We start from the raw sequence: 19909 nt of genomic DNA, 5'->3' as shown, positions 1-19909 counted from the left end.
TTCTGAATGCCAAGCCCAGAACCACAAAACCTTGACCCTGACCTTGACCACTCGTCTCCCCCATGGTGAGCACAGGCCAGAGGAATGTGCGGTTCCAGGGGGATGTGTGCACGGTGGCCAGTTGGTCATGGGGCTCTTAGGGAGCTATCCAGGCATTTCAGGTCTTCTGTATGACTCCCCAGTCACCGCTACAGGGAGTGTCAGCCAGAGCTATGGACACAGCAGCAGGATTAGCTTGTTCTGCCGGTCGGGAAATCTTTTGGTCAGAGATGGCAATCCTTTTCAGGCCCTCTGTCTGCATGCCTCTCCACTTCCTTGGTCCTACACTCTTTGGAATAAGGGTTCCAAATGTTTTTTTGGGGCTATAAGAGAACCCTTTTTTGGTTCTAGTAGAACTATTTTGGTTCCATGTAGAACCATCTGTGGAAAGGGTTCTAAATGGAACTCAAAAAAGGTTCTACCTGGAACCAACAGGGTTCAACTAGACCAAAAAAGGTGTCCTTCAACTTTTTTGGCCATTAAAATAACATCAAATTGATCAGAAACACAGTGTAGACATTGTTAATGTTGTAAATGACTATTGTAGCTGGAGACGGCAGATTTTTTTATGGAATATCTACATAGGCGTACAGAGGCCCATGATCTGCAACCATCACTCATGTGTTCCAATGGCACGTTGTGTTAGCTAATCCAAGTTTATCATTTTAAAAGGCTAATTGATCATTAGAAAACCCTTTTGCAATTATGTTGGCACAGCTGAAAACGGAGACCGAAGATTTCAAATCAAATTTTATTTGTAACATGCGCCAAATACAACAGGTGTGGCCTTACTGTGAAATGCTTACTTACAAGCCCTTAACCAGAATTGCAGTTTAAGGAAAAATAAGAAATGACCAAATATTTACTAAATAAACTAAAGTAAAACATTTTAAAAAGTAACAATAAAATAACTATAATGAGTCTGTAAACAGGGGGTACCGGTACTGATTCACGTTAGTCGAGGTAATTGAGGTAATTTGTATGTGTAGGTAGGGGTAAAGTGACTATGCATAGATAATAAACAATCAATTTCGATCAATCAAATGTTTTTATAAAGTATTTTTTTACATCAGCAGATGTCACAAATTGCTATACAGAAACTCAGCCTAAAACCACAAACAGCAAGCAATGCAGACAAATAAGAAAAGTTCTACAGCTGCACCATCGAGAGCATCCTGACTGGTTGCATCACCGCCTGGTATGGCAACTGTACGGCCCCCGACCAAAAGGCACTACAGATGGTAGTGTGTATGCCCCAGTATTTCACACTTGGTCAGGGACAGGTTGAAAATGTCAGTGAAGACACTTGGCAGTTGGTCAGCGCATGCTCTGAGTACACGTTCTGGTAATCCATCTGGCCCTGCGGCCTTGTGAATGGTGACCTGTTTAAAGGTCTTACTCACATCGGCTACGGAGAGCGTGACCATACAGTCATCCGGAACAGCTGGTGCTCTCATGCATGCTTCAGTGTTGCTTGCCTTGCAGTCATTTAGCTCATCTGGTATGCTCGTGTTGCATGAGAACGTTGTAGAGAAGTATAGTAATGAATGCTATTATCTTATCTGATTATCTCAATCGTATCATGAGGACTAATTGGTGTGATTCTTATCAGACTGGTCAGATTAGCTGCTTTAGTTATAGAGATGATAATAAATTCAGCTCAGTGTAAAAAAGTGCTATCTAGAACCTAAAAGGGTCCTTCGTCTTTCCCCATAGGAAAACCCTTTGAAGAACACTTTTTGGTTCTAGTTAGAACCCTGTTGGTTCCGGGTAGAACCTCTTTGAGTTCCATTTAGAACCCTTTCCACAGATGGTTCTACATGGAACCCAAAAGAGTTCTACCTAGAACCAAAAAGGGTTCTCTTATGGGGATAGCCCAAAAAAAACATTTTGGAACCCTTATTCCAAAGAGTGTAGGACCAAGGAAGTGGAGAGGCATGCAGACAGAGGGCCTGAAAAGGGATTGCCATCTCTGACCAAAAGATTTCCCGACCGGCAGAACGCTAATCCTGCTGCTGTGTCCATAGCTCTGGCTGACACTCCCCCTGTAGCGGTGACTGGGGAGKCATACAGAAGACCTGAAATGGCCTGGATAGCTCCCCTAAGAGCCATCCAGACTGGCCCACCGTGCACACATCCCCCTGGAACCGCACATTCCTCTGGCCTGTGCTCACCATGGGGGAGACGAGTGGTCAAGGTCAGGGTCAAGGTTTTGTGGTTCTGTGGCTTGGCATTCAGAATCCTACCTCTTCTCTTTGAGCACTGTCCTTATAAACTCCAGCCCAGATGGACAACATGGCCTTGTCTCAGACTTCCAGTCACTTGTAAACTTCCTTCAGTCCAATAAAACTCAAACACATCACACCCAAAAGTTCACCCTATTGCTGCCTACTTCAAGGCGCACGCAGACTATGAATGTGAGAATTAGGCCTATTCTATTCGGTCTTGTGAAAGGGATGGTTTAAGATGATAATATCGGGTGGTGGATAAAATATTGGGAGGCAAAACAAAAATACTTGTATATTTTATTGAGAACGTCACATTATTCCATCAATGAAACCTGTTTAGTAAAATCCTTGCAGTAAAACAACGCTTCAGATAGGGGGCATCATCTTACCCCCTCTCTCTTTCCCTCTGCTCCCTCTCCCCTCGCTTCGCCTGATTAACACTGCCAGTATTTAGCGACCTGATATACATACCTCACACAGTTGCCGTCGTTAACAACAGCCTGTCAACCATTCTTGTGCTGTGTGCTGTGCTGCCTTTGTGCCGGGCTGTGGCGCGGGCGGCCAGCGGGCCCTGCAGCTGTCGTGAGGCCTGGCCCGGCAGCCTCTGATCAACCAGGCATGAAATCAGCCATGAACAGCCCCACATTCACAGGCCCAATGGGCTCATGCTCGGCCTCCCCCTGCTTCAACACTAAATCTTCTCGAGGCATGCAGGCATCGGCAGCCGCTGGCGCCAGCTATTTGATGCTCCCTTTTCCATTCCCCTACCCGTTCCCCCTCAACCCCACCACAAGCACCCCTTCTTCAGGTTCCCCATTCCCTCTCTTTTACCCCACACACACCCCTTCTTCCCTTGTTCTTATCTGCAACTTATAGTCGCTCCACTCTTTGGTTGAGACTTTCATTTTCTATATCTGTAATAACTTGTTTACAAAGTAACAACCATTTTGTGATTTTAGAGTGGAACAATGCAAATGAGCCCATTGGTAGCCTATGCAGTATGTACAATTCAGTGTTGGGGTCGTTACAATTTTTATTTATTTATTATTACCTATTACTTATTACTTCTTTCAACAATAACAAAATGAATTAAAGTAATTAGTTACGCTACTCGTTATATTACTTTTGCATTACACCCCAAAACGTTGCGTGTCCTAAACACTGTCAAAGTTACGTTAAGTAGGCCTATACACCAACACAAGTAGCCTAATAATGACAGAAACAAAAATAGGGTGATTCTACCGTGGATAAGAACAGCATTTCCTCTACTAMATACCCAGCTACACRCTTATTCAGCTCTCCCTGGGTTASCGCCTGTCCTCCTGAACGATTAAAATCAAGGCTTGGTTGTTTGGATGAGGTAGGCCTACCGACATCTTAAACAGCAGTGGTCAGGTCTCGGGGTTTTGTGTTGGTGTGTTGCCTGTGTAGGAGGCCGTGTTTCTTGCGGTGGACAGGGTTTTTCATCGCCTGGGCAGTGGGTCACAGTTTACACTTTACAGTTATATTCTTGTCATTTTTGTCCTATCAAAGTAATGGGAGAACTGAGAAAGTCAACGATGCTTCCGCCATTTTTCATCTTCCTCACTAAAGTAGCTAGTATTACTGCGTGCGTAAGCAGGAACTTGGCAAGAGGACAAAAACAGAATCAGAATCTGGGGCGGGGTGATTTTAAATATTGTGCCAACAGAGAGGGAATAATAATCATCACCAATATCTATTTGGATCAATAACTGTAATAGGACGGGGATGATAACAGTAACTGTAATATTGCTAATCAATCTGGAACAGTAACTCCGTCATATTGTTAGTTACCGCAAAAAGTAATATTATWACTGTAACACGTTCATTTGTAACGCATTACCACCAACACTGGTACTATGTAGTTTGTAGTATGTTGATCAGTTTGAGGATTTATCCAGGGAATAATACCACTACCCTTGCAACAGCTGCATGCCATGGGATCTGTACTTAGCTATGACAGCTTAAAACCTTTGCAATGATTGACGGTACCATTTGAAAGGCAGTGTCCCCAAATGCTGTCTGTCCTGACCTTGGCCACAAAGGTCTCCATCTATAGATCACAGAGAGGAGTGCCCCCTACTGAGATACACTATAATGTTCTATTTATTTCTGTGGCAGCACCCACCCTCCTTCCTCCACCATCAGTAGCTCACTATTGTTCCCAGAGAACCAGCCAGGGATGGGCATTGTGATCAAAGTGCTCAGCTCTTCCTCAATCTTCCCCAATTGTTGTCTGGAGAACATTTTTCTTTTATTATGAGCTTGCTGCCTCGGCACTATGACAGACTGGACAATAATGAGGCTTTAGCAGTGCATCAGAAATCATGTCAGGACTCAATTATGACGGGAGCAACAATGACTTCACACCCTGTCTTTGTGACGGATGTCAAACGTAGTCACAGCTAGGCCATTGTCTGTTATGGACCAGCCTGACCCAGACAATGATGTATCGAGAGTCCCTTGTGTGTGGTCCACTGCCCCAATACCCCATGGAATCATGGGAACGGAAGATGCTATCCTTGGTTTTAACAGCAGGGTTATTGACTGAGGTAAATCCTATTTAACAGGTAGAGACCAAACGGTGGATGTTAATGGAAAACATTCTAGTGCAAAGGGGATTAGCTGTGGGGTCCTGCAAGGGAGCATCCTTGGCCCACTTCTCTTCCTACTGTACATTAACGATATGAAATCAGCCTGCTCTCGTAATTTGTTTTTGTATGCGGATGGCTCGGCTCTACTGTGTCCCATAAGAATAAAGTCTCAGTAGAAGGGATCATTACTGCAGAGTTATCCAAAATCAGTAAAYGGCTTTCAGATAACAAACTTTCTCTGCATCTTGGAAAAATGCAGAGAAATATGGTTCCCGGGTTTTAGTGTCAAAGTGGGCAACTCAGGGGTTACACAAAAACCTTGTGTATATGCATATGTATTCACCCCCTTTGCTCTGAAACCCCTAAATAAGATCTGGTGCAACCAATTACCTTCAGAAGTNGTTACGCTACTCGTTATATTACTTTTGCATTACACCCCAAAACGTTGCGTGTCCTAAACACTGTCAAAGTTACGTTAAGTAGGCCTATACACCAACACAAGTAGCCTAATAATGACAGAAACAAAAATAGGGTGATTCTACCGTGGATAAGAACAGCATTTCCTCTACTAMATACCCAGCTACACRCTTATTCAGCTCTCCCTGGGTTASCGCCTGTCCTCCTGAACGATTAAAATCAAGGCTTGGTTGTTTGGATGAGGTAGGCCTACCGACATCTTAAACAGCAGTGGTCAGGTCTCGGGGTTTTGTGTTGGTGTGTTGCCTGTGTAGGAGGCCGTGTTTCTTGCGGTGGACAGGGTTTTTCATCGCCTGGGCAGTGGGTCACAGTTTACACTTTACAGTTATATTCTTGTCATTTTTGTCCTATCAAAGTAATGGGAGAACTGAGAAAGTCAACGATGCTTCCGCCATTTTTCATCTTCCTCACTAAAGTAGCTAGTATTACTGCGTGCGTAAGCAGGAACTTGGCAAGAGGACAAAAACAGAATCAGAATCTGGGGCGGGGTGATTTTAAATATTGTGCCAACAGAGAGGGAATAATAATCATCACCAATATCTATTTGGATCAATAACTGTAATAGGACGGGGATGATAACAGTAACTGTAATATTGCTAATCAATCTGGAACAGTAACTCCGTCATATTGTTAGTTACCGCAAAAAGTAATATTATWACTGTAACACGTTCATTTGTAACGCATTACCACCAACACTGGTACTATGTAGTTTGTAGTATGTTGATCAGTTTGAGGATTTATCCAGGGAATAATACCACTACCCTTGCAACAGCTGCATGCCATGGGATCTGTACTTAGCTATGACAGCTTAAAACCTTTGCAATGATTGACGGTACCATTTGAAAGGCAGTGTCCCCAAATGCTGTCTGTCCTGACCTTGGCCACAAAGGTCTCCATCTATAGATCACAGAGAGGAGTGCCCCCTACTGAGATACACTATAATGTTCTATTTATTTCTGTGGCAGCACCCACCCTCCTTCCTCCACCATCAGTAGCTCACTATTGTTCCCAGAGAACCAGCCAGGGATGGGCATTGTGATCAAAGTGCTCAGCTCTTCCTCAATCTTCCCCAATTGTTGTCTGGAGAACATTTTTCTTTTATTATGAGCTTGCTGCCTCGGCACTATGACAGACTGGACAATAATGAGGCTTTAGCAGTGCATCAGAAATCATGTCAGGACTCAATTATGACGGGAGCAACAATGACTTCACACCCTGTCTTTGTGACGGATGTCAAACGTAGTCACAGCTAGGCCATTGTCTGTTATGGACCAGCCTGACCCAGACAATGATGTATCGAGAGTCCCTTGTGTGTGGTCCACTGCCCCAATACCCCATGGAATCATGGGAACGGAAGATGCTATCCTTGGTTTTAACAGCAGGGTTATTGACTGAGGTAAATCCTATTTAACAGGTAGAGACCAAACGGTGGATGTTAATGGAAAACATTCTAGTGCAAAGGGGATTAGCTGTGGGGTCCTGCAAGGGAGCATCCTTGGCCCACTTCTCTTCCTACTGTACATTAACGATATGAAATCAGCCTGCTCTCGTAATTTGTTTTTGTATGCGGATGGCTCGGCTCTACTGTGTCCCATAAGAATAAAGTCTCAGTAGAAGGGATCATTACTGCAGAGTTATCCAAAATCAGTAAAYGGCTTTCAGATAACAAACTTTCTCTGCATCTTGGAAAAATGCAGAGAAATATGGTTCCCGGGTTTTAGTGTCAAAGTGGGCAACTCAGGGGTTACACAAAAACCTTGTGTATATGCATATGTATTCACCCCCTTTGCTCTGAAACCCCTAAATAAGATCTGGTGCAACCAATTACCTTCAGAAGTCACATTATTAGTTAAATAAAGTCCACCTGTGTGCAATCTAAGTGTCACATGATCTGTCACATGATCTCAGTATATATACACCTGTTCTGAAAGGCCCCAGAGTCTGCAACACCACTAAGCAAGGGGCACCACCAAGCAATCAGCACTATGAAGACCAAGGAGCTCTCCAAGTACAGATCAGGGTTGGATGATAAAAAATATCCAAAACTTTGAACATCCCACGGAGCGCCATTAAATCCATTATTAAAAAATAAAAAATAATATGGCACCACACTAAACCTGCCAAAGAGACGGCTGCCAACCCAAACTCACGGACCATGCAAGGAGGGCATTAATCAGAGAGGCAACAAAGAGACCAAAGATAACCCTGAAGGAGCTGCAAAGCTCCACAGTGGAGATTGGAGTATCTGTCCATAGGACCACTTTAAGCCGCACACTCCACAGAGCTAGGCTTTACGGAAGAGTGTCCAGAAAAAAAGCCATTGCTTAMGAAAACACCTTTGGTGTTYGCCTAAAGGCATGTGGGAGACTCCCTCCCCAAACATATGGAAGAAGGTACTCTGGTCAGATGCTTTTTGGCCATCAAGGACAATGCTATGTCTGGCGCAAACCCAACACCTCTCATCACCTCAAGAACACCATCCCCACAGTGAAGCATGGTGGTGGCAGCATCATGCTATGGGATAATTTTCATTGGCAGGGACTGGGAAACTGATCAGAATTGAAGGAATCAAATCAAATCAAATCAAGTTTATTTTATATAGCCCTTCGTACATCAGCTAATATCTCGAAGTGCTGTACAGAAACCCAGCCTAAAACCCCAAACAGCAAGCAATGCAGGTGTAGAAGCAAGGAATGATGGATGGCGCTAAATACAGGAAAATTCTTGAGGGAAACCTGTTTCAGTCTTCCAGAGATTTGAGACAGGGACGGAGGTTACCCTTCCAGCAGGGCAATAACCCTAAGGATACTGCTAAAGCAACACTCAAGTGGTTTAACGGGAAACATTTAAATGTCTTGGACTGGCCTAGTCAAAGCCCAGACCTCAATCCATTTGAGAATCTGTGGTATGACTTAAAGATTGCTGTACACCAGCGGAACCCATCCAACTTGAAGGAGCTGGAGCAGTTTTGCATTGAGGAATAGGCAAAAATACCAGTGGCTAGATGTGCCAAGCTTGTAGAGACATACCCCAAGAGACTTGCAGCTGTAATTGCTGCAAAAGGTGGCTCTACAAAGGATTGACTTAGGGGGGTGTATAGTTAGTTATGCATGCTCAAGTTTTCAGTTGTTTTGTCTTATTTCTTGTTTGTTTCACAACAAAAATATTTTGCATCTTCCAAGTGGTAGGCATGTTGTGTAAATCAAATGATACAACCCCCCCAAAAATCTATTTTAATTCCAGGTTGTAAGKCGGTGGGTGTGAATACTTTCACAAGCCACTGCACCTGACTGGTGAGACTATGTCCCTAAAGGTTTTAACAAAGATAAACCAACACTTTTCATTCCTAGCTCRGACCTCAAAAWATCTTGAWAGTGACACCCTAAAGACATTGGCAGGAGCGCTAGTTCAGTGTCATCTAAAGAATAAGCTACAGACCAGCCAAAACAAGCTGCTGAGAGTTGGMCTTAAACTCCCCCTCGTACTCTTCTGGAGGTCGAGCATTTTAATCAGGCTGGCTATCTGTAGAGGAAAGGACCCCTGTAGAGGTCTGGTCCATAGAATTATTACTTACTCAGCCCCCAGGTACCTATCACATTATTTTACTTACACTGTATATTAGATRTTCACCAATACAAAACCAGTCCCAGAGACTCTGATATTGACTGTTTTAAATGTAAGAGTCTATCTGGTAAGAACCTGTTTTTGCTTTGACATTATGGGGTWTTGTGTGTAGATTGATGAGGGGAAAAAAACAATAAGGCTGTAACGTAACAAAAGGAGGAAAAAGTCAAGGGGTCTGAATACTTTCCGAATGGACAGTAGCTTTGACTGTACAGTACCAGTCAAACGTTTGGACACACCTACTCACTCAAGGGTTTTTGTTATTTTTAATATTTTCTACATGGTAGAATAATAGTGAAGACATCAAAAATATGAAATAACACATATGGAATCATGTAGTAACCAAAAAAAGTGTTAAACAMATGAATTGTATATTTTAGATTCTTCAAAATAGCCACGCATTACCTTGATGACAGCTTTGCACACTCTTGGCATTCTCTCAACCAGCTTCACATGGAATGCTTTTCCAACAGTGTTGAAGGAGTTCCCCCATATGCTGAACACTTGTTGGCTGCTTTTYCTTCAGTCKGCGGTACAACTCATCAAAAACCATCTCAATTGGGTTGAGGTCGGGTGATTGTGGAGGCCAGTTCATCTGATGCAGCACTCCATAATTCTCGTTTTGGTCAAATRGCCCTTACACAGCCTGGAGGTGTGTTTTGGGTCATTGTCCTGTTGAAAAACAAATGATAGTCCCACTAAGCACAAACCTAAATGGTATGGCGTATCGCTGCAGAATGCTGTGGTAGCCACGCTGGTAACCATGCTGCTGCCTTTTAATTGTAAATAAATCACTGACAGTGTCACAAGCAAAGCACCATCACACCTCCTCCATGMTTCATGGTGGGAACCACACATGCGGAGATCATCTATTCACCTACTCTGCGTCTCACAAAGACACGGCGGTTGGAACCAAAAAATCTCCTATTTGGACTCATCAGACAAAAAGACAGATTTCCACCGTTCTGATGTCCATGCTCGTGTTTCTTGGCCCAATCAGGTCTCTTCTTCTTATTGTGTCCTTTAGTAGTGGTTTCTTTGCAGCAATTCGACCATGAAGCCTGTTCACACAGTCTCCTCTGAATAGTTGATGTTGATGTGTCTGTTACTTGAACTATGTGAAGCATTTATTTGTCGCTGCAATCTGAGGCTGGTAACTCTAATGAACTTATACTCTGCAGCAGCGGTAACTCTGGGTCTTCCCTTCCTGTGGCGGTCCTCATGAGAGCCAGTTTCATCATAGCGTTTGTTGGTTTTTGCAAATGCACTTGCCATAATATGGACTTGGTCATTCATCCAAATAGGGATATCTTCTGTATACCACCCCTACCTTGTCATAACACAAACACATAACACAAACAGTGGCTACTTTGATGAATCTCAAACCTAAAATGTATATTTGTTTAACACTTTTTTACTTACTACATGATTCCATATGTGTTATTTCATAGTTTTGAAKAAAACTTGAATGAGTAGATGTGTCCAAACTTTTGACTGGTACTGTATATATATWTTTTTTTCATGTCTGTATGCAATGCTCTAGGCTATGACATTGTCGTCCTGTTCTTTGTTTTGTTAGTATGTGTAACCAAAGTATGCCTAGAATGCTAGGTCCACTGTGTAGCCTAGGCCTACTATGTTAATGTTTGTTAATGTGAATCTTTTTTTTTTTATGAGGACCACAATGGAAAAAAACGTTTTCAAACTTTTTGTGTCATCCTCGATGATTGTAAATGCATTATCCAAATGTGTGGTTGTAATGTATTTTAAATTGTCAAATAAATCCTGTCTGTCTGTCTGTCTGTCTGTCTGTCTGTCTGTCTGTCTGTCTGTCTGTCTGTCTGTCTGTCTGTCTGTCTGTCTGTCTGTCTGTCTGTCTGTCTGTCTGTCTGTCTGTCTGTCTGTCTGTCTGTCTGTCTGTCTGTCTGTCTGTCTGTCTGTCTGTCTGTCTGTCTGTCTGTCTGTCTGTCTGTCTGTCTGTCTGTCTGTCTGTCTGTCTGTCTGTCTGTCTGTCTGTCTGTCTGTCCCATCCATTCATTCATTAGAATGCCTATGGACAACTTGTAGCTAGCTAGTGCTAAATAATCAATGTACCAAACCGTGTTAGTGGACAGGAGAGAATTCTGCTGGGTTTCTCAGTACATTGGGTACAGTACCATCTACCATCTGTCTTTAGACTACAAGAGTCAGTCCCAAAAGAAAACAGGGGTCATAATGTGATGTCAGAATAAGATGGTCTTTGTGAGGCCATGGGAAATTCATACATCTATGAAATGAATGAGAGAAAAGCTACAGAAAGTCTAAGATGGGGTGAGCAGGAAAAGAGAGTAAGAAAGATATAGCGAGAGAGAGAGAGAGAGGGAGAAGTGTCTCGAGGAGCAGCTGCCTCCGTGGCTTGTTTTGAGATTACGTCAATGCTGACGAAGAAAGAGAAGAAGGAAGACTTAGAAAGATTGTGAGAGGAGGAGAGGAAATGGGGGTGAGGCACACTTCAGATACCGGGACAGGGGTATACAGACTTCTTTTTTGCCTCCTTTGAGTTCCTTTGACAAAGCTGTCATTGTTAAAAGGCTAGAGAGAGAGGGYGAGTCTTGGCTGAATTGGGTGTATAGCTTGGGCTTATGTCCACCCCCCACTCCTAACATTTTGACAGTACTGCACAAGTTTCTTGTCTGTTCATGATATGCTCAGAATCACACATCCTCACTGTTACAGGAAAAGTAAGTCATATTAGTAATCCCACACAAAATATTGATCTCTACCACTTACGTACTTGATTGAGTTTAATTTGCTGATAAGGTGTCTGTCGGAAACTCAAGTTGCGCATGTCACATGCGCAAGTACAGTGAAATGCCGTTCTTGCAAACTCAAAACCCAACAATGCAATAATCAATAACGATGAAAAAATAAACACAYGAGAAGTAAGAAGAAATATGAGTCAGCTGTGAGTCATTTCTCTCTGGGATTGTGTAATGTTGGACTTATGCTTATTGCACTATCCTGCGCATTGATTTTGCCCTTTTAGCCAATATACTGTATCTCTGTAATATGACGGAGAAAGCATTGGGTGKAATTAGAAAATGAAAGAATGAGACAGCAGAATATTATGTGTAAGTATTATGACCTCGTAATACTTCGCGGCCCCCTGACGTACTTGGATGGCAAAGGTGCATGTGTGTGTGTGTCTACTGGATGATGGAGTGGCAGCAGTGGGTGACAGTCAGAGGTAAAAGGGAGGGAGGGGTCCTCAAGCAGCCTGTGTAACGGTCTCGGTTGASGGGTCCTCCAGAGCAGACCCCCTGCAGAGTCCCATTTATCATCACTGTCAGTCATGCTTTCATTGCATATGACATTGTTTAAATCTAGACGAGTCAGATCAGCAAATGGAACAACATATGTGACTTTTTACTTAGAAACCTATTCCTTGCCTGGGGCATCCTAAGATTCAGGATCCAAAGGTTGAGGCCAAATGAGAATGTGAACGTTGAAACAATGTTGCGGTTCACAAAGAAGCGTGAAGTACTTCCACTTCTCATAGTATCCCAAAGTACACACGCGCACGCACACCCCACACACTCAGGCACACACACACACACACACCCTCTCTGACACAGGAAAGAAGGTGGAGAAAGTGTTTCGGAATTTGATGRGGGACAGATGTCATAATAAAATCCTGAGGAAGGAGGAGACCTGAAGAAAGGCTACCCTCCCTGTAAGCATAGCTAGGTTACAAGCCCCCTCAACCCTCTGTGTAGGCACAGGTTACAAGCTTAGTCAAAGTTGATGGCCTCTACAAATGGTGCTAGATAAAGCGCAACATTCTCTGGCTGAACCCCTTAGTCCCCTGGGAGTCTAGGACAGGGAGAAGGGACATCCATGCAACCAGGATAGACTCTCGAGGTTACAAGGGCGACTTTGACACAGAGAGGTTCGACATAGCATCATCCTACAGTCACTGATGTTGCTGTTACTGTTGAWTTCTCTGAGATGGACATTCCCTCATTCAGGCCCATAGTAAGTAAGTGGCCAGTCTACACACACAGTCCCATACTGAAGCAATCTCAGTCTGACCTTAAAACAGACAAGTGTTTCCTAGGCATGATGACTGTGTCCAGTAAAAGGGTTAGTCTGGGTCAACCTGGATGTCAGGACCCTAAAAACCACCATGTTGACTTAACAGCTAACAGCCCCTAATGCGCCAACCAGGGTCGAGTCCCAAATGKCACCCTATTCCCTACATAGTGCACTTCTTTTGACCAGGGCCTACAGTCAAAATAAGTGTGCTTAATGGGGAATAGGGTGGCATTTGGGACACACYCCAGCACTCCTGTCATGAGAGACGCCCATAAAGTTGGCCCGACTTCCCCTCAGTGYCGCTCTCTGCCTCACATGTGGGGAACCTTTGAGGTCTTTAAAACACACAGTGTAAACAGAGAGTTTGACAGTAATGCTGTTTGGGCTCTTTAAAAGAGGCCTGGTTTTTATGTCGTATGGCATTCCTTGACAGGGCATGTGTTGTCTTGATAGGGTCTTCAAAGACCTCTGACAGACTTTAAATCAATTATGTAAGTTTTTGCTTAAGTCCCCCRTTATGTAAAGTAATATTGATTATTGATTGATTCGTGTTCGATTATTATAGTATGTTCAAATTAGATGTGTTTTTATAGTTTACATACGTTACAGGTTTCAATGTCATATCAATTAGCACAACTAGCACAACTTCCGTCATTGTTGATTATCACATTCATATCATTTTCCCCTTATAATAGGTTTGACACAGGTATGCCAACATGTTTATAGCAGCTCCCAGGGGCACAACTTTCACGGGGGATGAGGGGGACATGACCCCCCCACCGGCACACACACACATTCTGAAATGTTATAATTTCACTGTGATACAAAACACTGCAAGRKGKGKGCTTTAGGACCATGCGGACGCCTCAGAGTGGAMGGGTAGGCTGTTTTCCAGTTTCAGCCTGCTGGATTTAAAACCTCATGGAGAGAGCAGAGCGTGCGGGCAGGCTATGTGAAGGCAAAGCTTCTGAAAGGTTGCTGTATAGGACCAGCATGGGAGAGATGAACAGAGGCAGCTGCTGTCTGTGTTGCGCTTWTTCTCAGAGTTTTAAAAGCAAGCAGAGCAGAAACTGGCTACTCTCTCGTTGACTGATCTAGCTGGCTCTAGTTGACTGATMTAGATCTAGCTGCTGTTTGACAGAAAAAATAAGTATTTATTCACAGTGCTGATCTAGTAGTGTAACTGACATGTTACGTTAGCTAATGTTTCATCCCCTCTTGACTGAAGTGAATGATCTAGTAGCTAGKAGCTAGGAGCTAGTAGCAACCACAGCCAGTTCAGCTCTAGTGAATCAGTGAATGGATACAAAGTTCCATCTTGAGTTGATGGGTAGGCCACAGTCTAGGATCTGGGAATAATGGTACTTTCAATTACTGAACCATTGATATATTATATTTTCTGTGAATAGAATCAATGTACACCAAGGTAGTTCTTTGTCATGCTTCATCTGAGCAGGATCAAATGGTGACAGGGGTCTCAGCAGGGTCAGGCAGCAAGGGAAGACCAKTTTGTGACAGCGCAGAGTTGAACTTTTGCAACACTTTATTCTCTCTGCGCAGCAAACACTGGACAAGCAAGACGCTTCAAAGATGGAAACTGTTTTAAGGCAGTCTGACAAACCTCTAAAGTTGATTTCCAAACTGTATCAAGGGTTGATAGAGGCTTTTCCCAATGACACAAAACATGCAAAACAAAAATGTGAGGAAGACCTGGGAGACACTATTGATGATGATGAAGGGATACAGATATGTTAGAATGCCCAGTCATGCTCATAATATCTCAGACATAAATTACTGGAGTTTAAGTCCATCTATAAAATTTACTATGTGCCAGTTAAACTGAATATCATGCACTCTGAAATGTAATTCTTCTGCTGGAGTTGTAAAACACAAAAGGGAACATATTTGCATATGTTATGGTCTTGTGAAGGCTGGCTGAATTCTGGCAAAGAGTATGTTCTTTTATCTCAGCATGTCTACAGATTCTCCCTTCTCCCTGTTTTTGTTTGCTTGGAAATGTTGATACTGGAGACTCTTATCAGAAGAATCTGTGTAATCTACCATTTATAGCGGGTAAGAAATGCATTGCCATTCATTGGAAGGTTGGTTATCCTCCCATAATGGATGGAAGAAATGTCAAGTTATGCATYACTAGATTAGATTTATTACAAGATTAAGGGTATACTGTGCAAATTKCATAAGATCTGGATGCCTTATAKGAAATTGTYACGCCCTGACCTTTAGAGAGCTTTTTTATGTCTCTATTTGGTTTGGTCAGGGTGTGATTTGGGGTGGGCATTCTATGTTTTGTTTTCTATGATTTTGTGTTTCTATGTTTTGGCTGGGTATGGTTCTCAATCAGGAACAGCTGTCTATCRTKGTCTCTGATTGGGAACCATACTTAGGTAGCCCTTTTTCCCTCCTTTTGTTGTGGGTAGTTGACTTTTGTTAGTRSCACTATAGCCCTGTAAGCTTCACGGTTGWTTTCATCGTTTGTTGTTTTTGTCAGCGTCATTTTAAATAAAAGGAAAATGTACACTAACCACGCTGCACCTTGGTCTTCTTCCAGCAACGGCCRTGACAGGAATACTGTACGACAGAAGGAGTCTGTATTGAAAACATGCCCACATCAAGTGAAAAACCTATTTAGGCAATCCCTAGCTGCTGGGCTGCTCAGTTCTGGCCCTGGGGGTCTGCCGTACTGTTGGTTGCCACTCCAGCCTTGGTTTAACACACTGAAACCCATAATGAATGTTTCACTAAGATCCTAAAGCTGAGTGGGGTGTGTTGGTGGACCCCTTGGGTCAGGACGAGGTGACCCAGCTGTATTGTGTGCAAGTAAAACGAGCTCTACAGTACTATTAGGCCTATGCATTATATGGAGGGTGTACTGTTTCGGTGTGTTAATGTGTAGGTGTATRTTTTTATTCAACTTTTGTTTTCCAAACCTTTCCCTTGATACATAAAAAAAATATGGGAAGGAAGTTGTATTGGGGAGAGAGTTAATGTATTGACTAGGCCGTCTGGATGAAATTTGATATCGAGGATATGTCTTGATAAAGACGATCAAAAGTATTTGYACTTYATTWGTAAGAGTTGTTCATTTGTTAGGCTATTGATTAAATGTGAAAACGCAATATTTATTATCTTTGATCTAGTTCAGTCTTATCAATCACTTAAACATATTTAATAACGTAATAATAAATAATAGCATTTTCGCTTACTKTTTGTTGTTCTAAATGGAGACGGCTAGAAGGGCCATGGGTCATATTAGATTGTGTAGAAATGCAGGAAATKAGCTTTAGATGCCCCCTCCACTTCTAAAACCAAAGTTGCGCCCCTGGCAGCTCCTACTGTACCCACTGCTCCAGCTTTCCAATAATGTCACACCTCCAGAGTCTCACCATGATAGTGACAACCATCTAGAGAGAAACACCAACACAACAAAGCCACAACACCCTGTCTCATGCCAGTGGCACCTTGCCTTTCCACCGGCACTATCAGCTGTTGAGTGGCTAAATACTCTAGCTATCAGAGCTTCAAAGGACTACTCTGGGGGCTATGGGGCTTGCGGCATTGGGTCGGTGTAAATCAAGTAGCGGTTGTTATCAGTGAATGGCTCTCACGAGGGGAGAGTCTGAGGTGTCTCTGGAGCATCAGGGGTCAAGGGTCTGGGGTCATAGAGGATGACTGGATGATTCTCCTACTACCGTGGGAAAACACTGATGTCTCCTAGCATCCTCTAGCCTATATACATTGGGGGAATTCATGTACACAACTTCGTATTTACAATGACGTCCGGAGRAGGCCAGCTCAGGGATATGCTAGTTAGGCTAGTTAGCTAAGGATGATGAGATAGTGGGTGACATGCACTTAGAGTAARAGCAGTGGTAGGCTGAGGTTCTTTCGTATTTCATCAATATCCTTTAAGTTAACACACGCTCTGGGTCGTTCTCAAACCTAAAAGTCCGTTTTATGATGTGACCCCTACTCAACCTTTTACTGTAACAACACTGTCTGTTGCGAGCCAGCGAGGTGTGAAGRATGGAGGAGGGATTACAATTGGGAGAGCAGGTCCTATAGTCTCTGTAGACCCCAAGACCCAGATGCAAGCCTATCACAGGGGTGGAAAATGGGAAGAAAATAAAGCCTATCTGGGAACCCACAAATGTTGAATTCACATTCAAAAGCGAATGTTTACATGTCAAAATGTGACTTTCAAGGAGCCCACAGGGCATCAGGTAGGCAGCTATTAGTGACATAGAGCAGGCGTGTGTTTGGCATTCCTCTGCAGGAATCGGAGACTGGGGATGGATGGATGGGTGGATGGAAGAGAGAGAGGGAGGAAATAATATAAGGGTTGTTTATGTTTCTCTGTCTTTATGCTCCTGGGATCTCTTGTCCTACAMATTTTCCTTTTTACTCTTTTCGGGTTTTTTTTTCTCCCCGTCTCCAACCTGGGTGTTCTGTTCTCTAGTCATGGTGGTTACCTTGCCACAACACACATGATTTATTATCTCTTTGGCAGTTTCTATTTTAAGTAGACTTGAAGAGTACGTAATGGGTACTCCAGAACTCTCCTTCATTCAATACAGTGAACTTGGTTGAGTAATTCATACTGTAATGTTCACTGTAAATGTTTATTGGAGATGCAAGGTTATGAGTATGTGTACAGTAAGTGCATTTATAAAGCATTGATACTACTCATCCATGAAGTCACTATTCAACTAGCGCCAAAAAATGGCAATCACATAATCTCAACCAATCAGCTTCACTCAAGTCTCAGAGCTTTTCGTATTATTCTGTAAATCTGAGACACTCCATTTAGTTTGATATATTACGTTTTGTGTGGTATGTATTCATTTGTGGATGTCCATCACTCATTTCGTATGATATGTTACGAATTACAATTCGTATTGTGTTACAAATTTGAAAAACATATCATATGTTATGAATTCTAGCTAGGTGGCTAGGTGGCTACTATTAGCTAGCTGGCTAACGCTAGCTAGGCTAGGGGTTAGGGTTAAGGTTAGGGTTGAGTTTAAAAGCTAAGTTAAAGGGTTAGCTTCAAGGGAAGGGTTAGCTAAAAGGGGTTAGCTTAGGGTTAAGGTTAGTGTTAGCTAACATGCTAAGTAGTTGCAAAGTAGCTCTAAAGTAGTAAGTAGTTGAAAGTTGCTAATGAWGTAAAATGCTAGTTGTCCGCGATGAGATTCAAACTCGMAACCTTTGGGTTGCTAGATGTTTTCATTATACACTTACACATCCACCCGACCAACCACCCTACTTTCATTTTAACTTGGGTGTCCTGGATTTACATTTACTATGTTACRTCTAGTCTATAAGACCAKGCTGGTACACTAATAGTCTAACCGGAATAGGATTTCCAGTGTTAGTGAGATTTCCATTTCTAATGGTATGACCATCCATTTATGGTATTTTATGAAGCACATGTCAAGCGTATCCTACTGTTGAACCCATGATTTCCCAGCCAGACCAGACCACATTCAGCAGCTATCACCATTCATATATGTGTAATTTACAACCCATATAAACTCTACTAACCAGGGTCAGCCAGAGGCATGGGGTTAGTGAGACAGCCTCTGTCACACTGCAGCACTTTGTTCCTCAGGGGCCAGGGGTGATTTCCCATGAAGTTTTCTGATAAAAAAAATGTATTAAGTGGCTAATCACCTACTTACAACTTCGTCCGGCTATTAGACAATAACCAAGACTTGGTCATTATAAGCACTATTATGAGCCCAGCACACATTAAGTGATTGCATGGGATGGAATGAGACRTAAAATATAGGGGAACAATGTTGTGTCCCATCTAGCAATTCCATTTCTATGGTGGTTTTATAGAATCATGAGTTAATAGGCTTTCCTTGTCCGTTATGGGAAACACCATTTAGACCTTTTGAATAGAAGACATGTTTAAAACAGTGATTTGTGAGAGAGAGAGAATACGAAGAAAAAAGTCCCCTTAAAGCGACAATCGGCAGTACTCCCTGAAGAAGTGTAACCACAACCAAATTCATAGAAATACCTCAAATTCACAGACAGCGCTATGGACGCTAAGGACTCGCCATTCATTATATCAAAATTTGTAGTTTTAACCATATTTTGAGGCTATATAGTGTTTGTTTACATGTACTTTGTTTATACACATTGGAGTTAACCAAGCTTGTATTTTKGGTTCGGATGGGGTACAACAGTTGAACTAAGCTCACAAAGCATTTATAAGTTCAATTCTGCATGAATCAGTGGGTACATACCATTCATTTATCATTCCAAAAATGGTTGTAAGCAACTGCAGATTGCCCCTATAAAAAGTTATACCGCTGCACCAGTGAGAGTATCTTGACTGCTTGGTATGGCAACAGCACCGCCCTCGATCGCATTGAGCTACAGAGGGTGGTGCGGACAGCCCAGACCTCTATATCAGGCGGTGTGAAAGGAAGGCCCGGAAAATTGTTAGACTCCAGCCACCCAAGCCRTGGACTGCTCTCTCAGCTTCCGCATGGCAAGCGGTACCTTCCGCATGGCAAGCGGTACCTTCCGCATGGCAAGCGGTACAAGTCTGACACCAACAGGCTCCTGAACAGTTCCTATCCCCAAGCCATAAAATAGCTAACYGAATGGCTACACAGACCATCTGAGTTGACAATCATCATTTACGCTGCTGCTACTCTGTTTATCATATCCTGATGCATATCCACCGTACCCCTTTACATATCTACCTCTATTAGTCCAGTATCCCTGCACAATATAAGTATGGTACTGGAACTGACCCTGTATCTACTGTAGCTTCTTACTTTCTCGTGTTCTTCGTATTTCTTATTTTAATTTATT

Source organism: Salvelinus sp. IW2-2015, linkage group LG26 (genome assembly GCF_002910315.2).
Source record: "Salvelinus sp. IW2-2015 linkage group LG26, ASM291031v2, whole genome shotgun sequence".
NCBI lineage: Eukaryota > Metazoa > Chordata > Actinopteri > Salmoniformes > Salmonidae > Salvelinus > Salvelinus sp. IW2-2015.
This window is presented reverse-complemented; position numbering follows the sequence as displayed.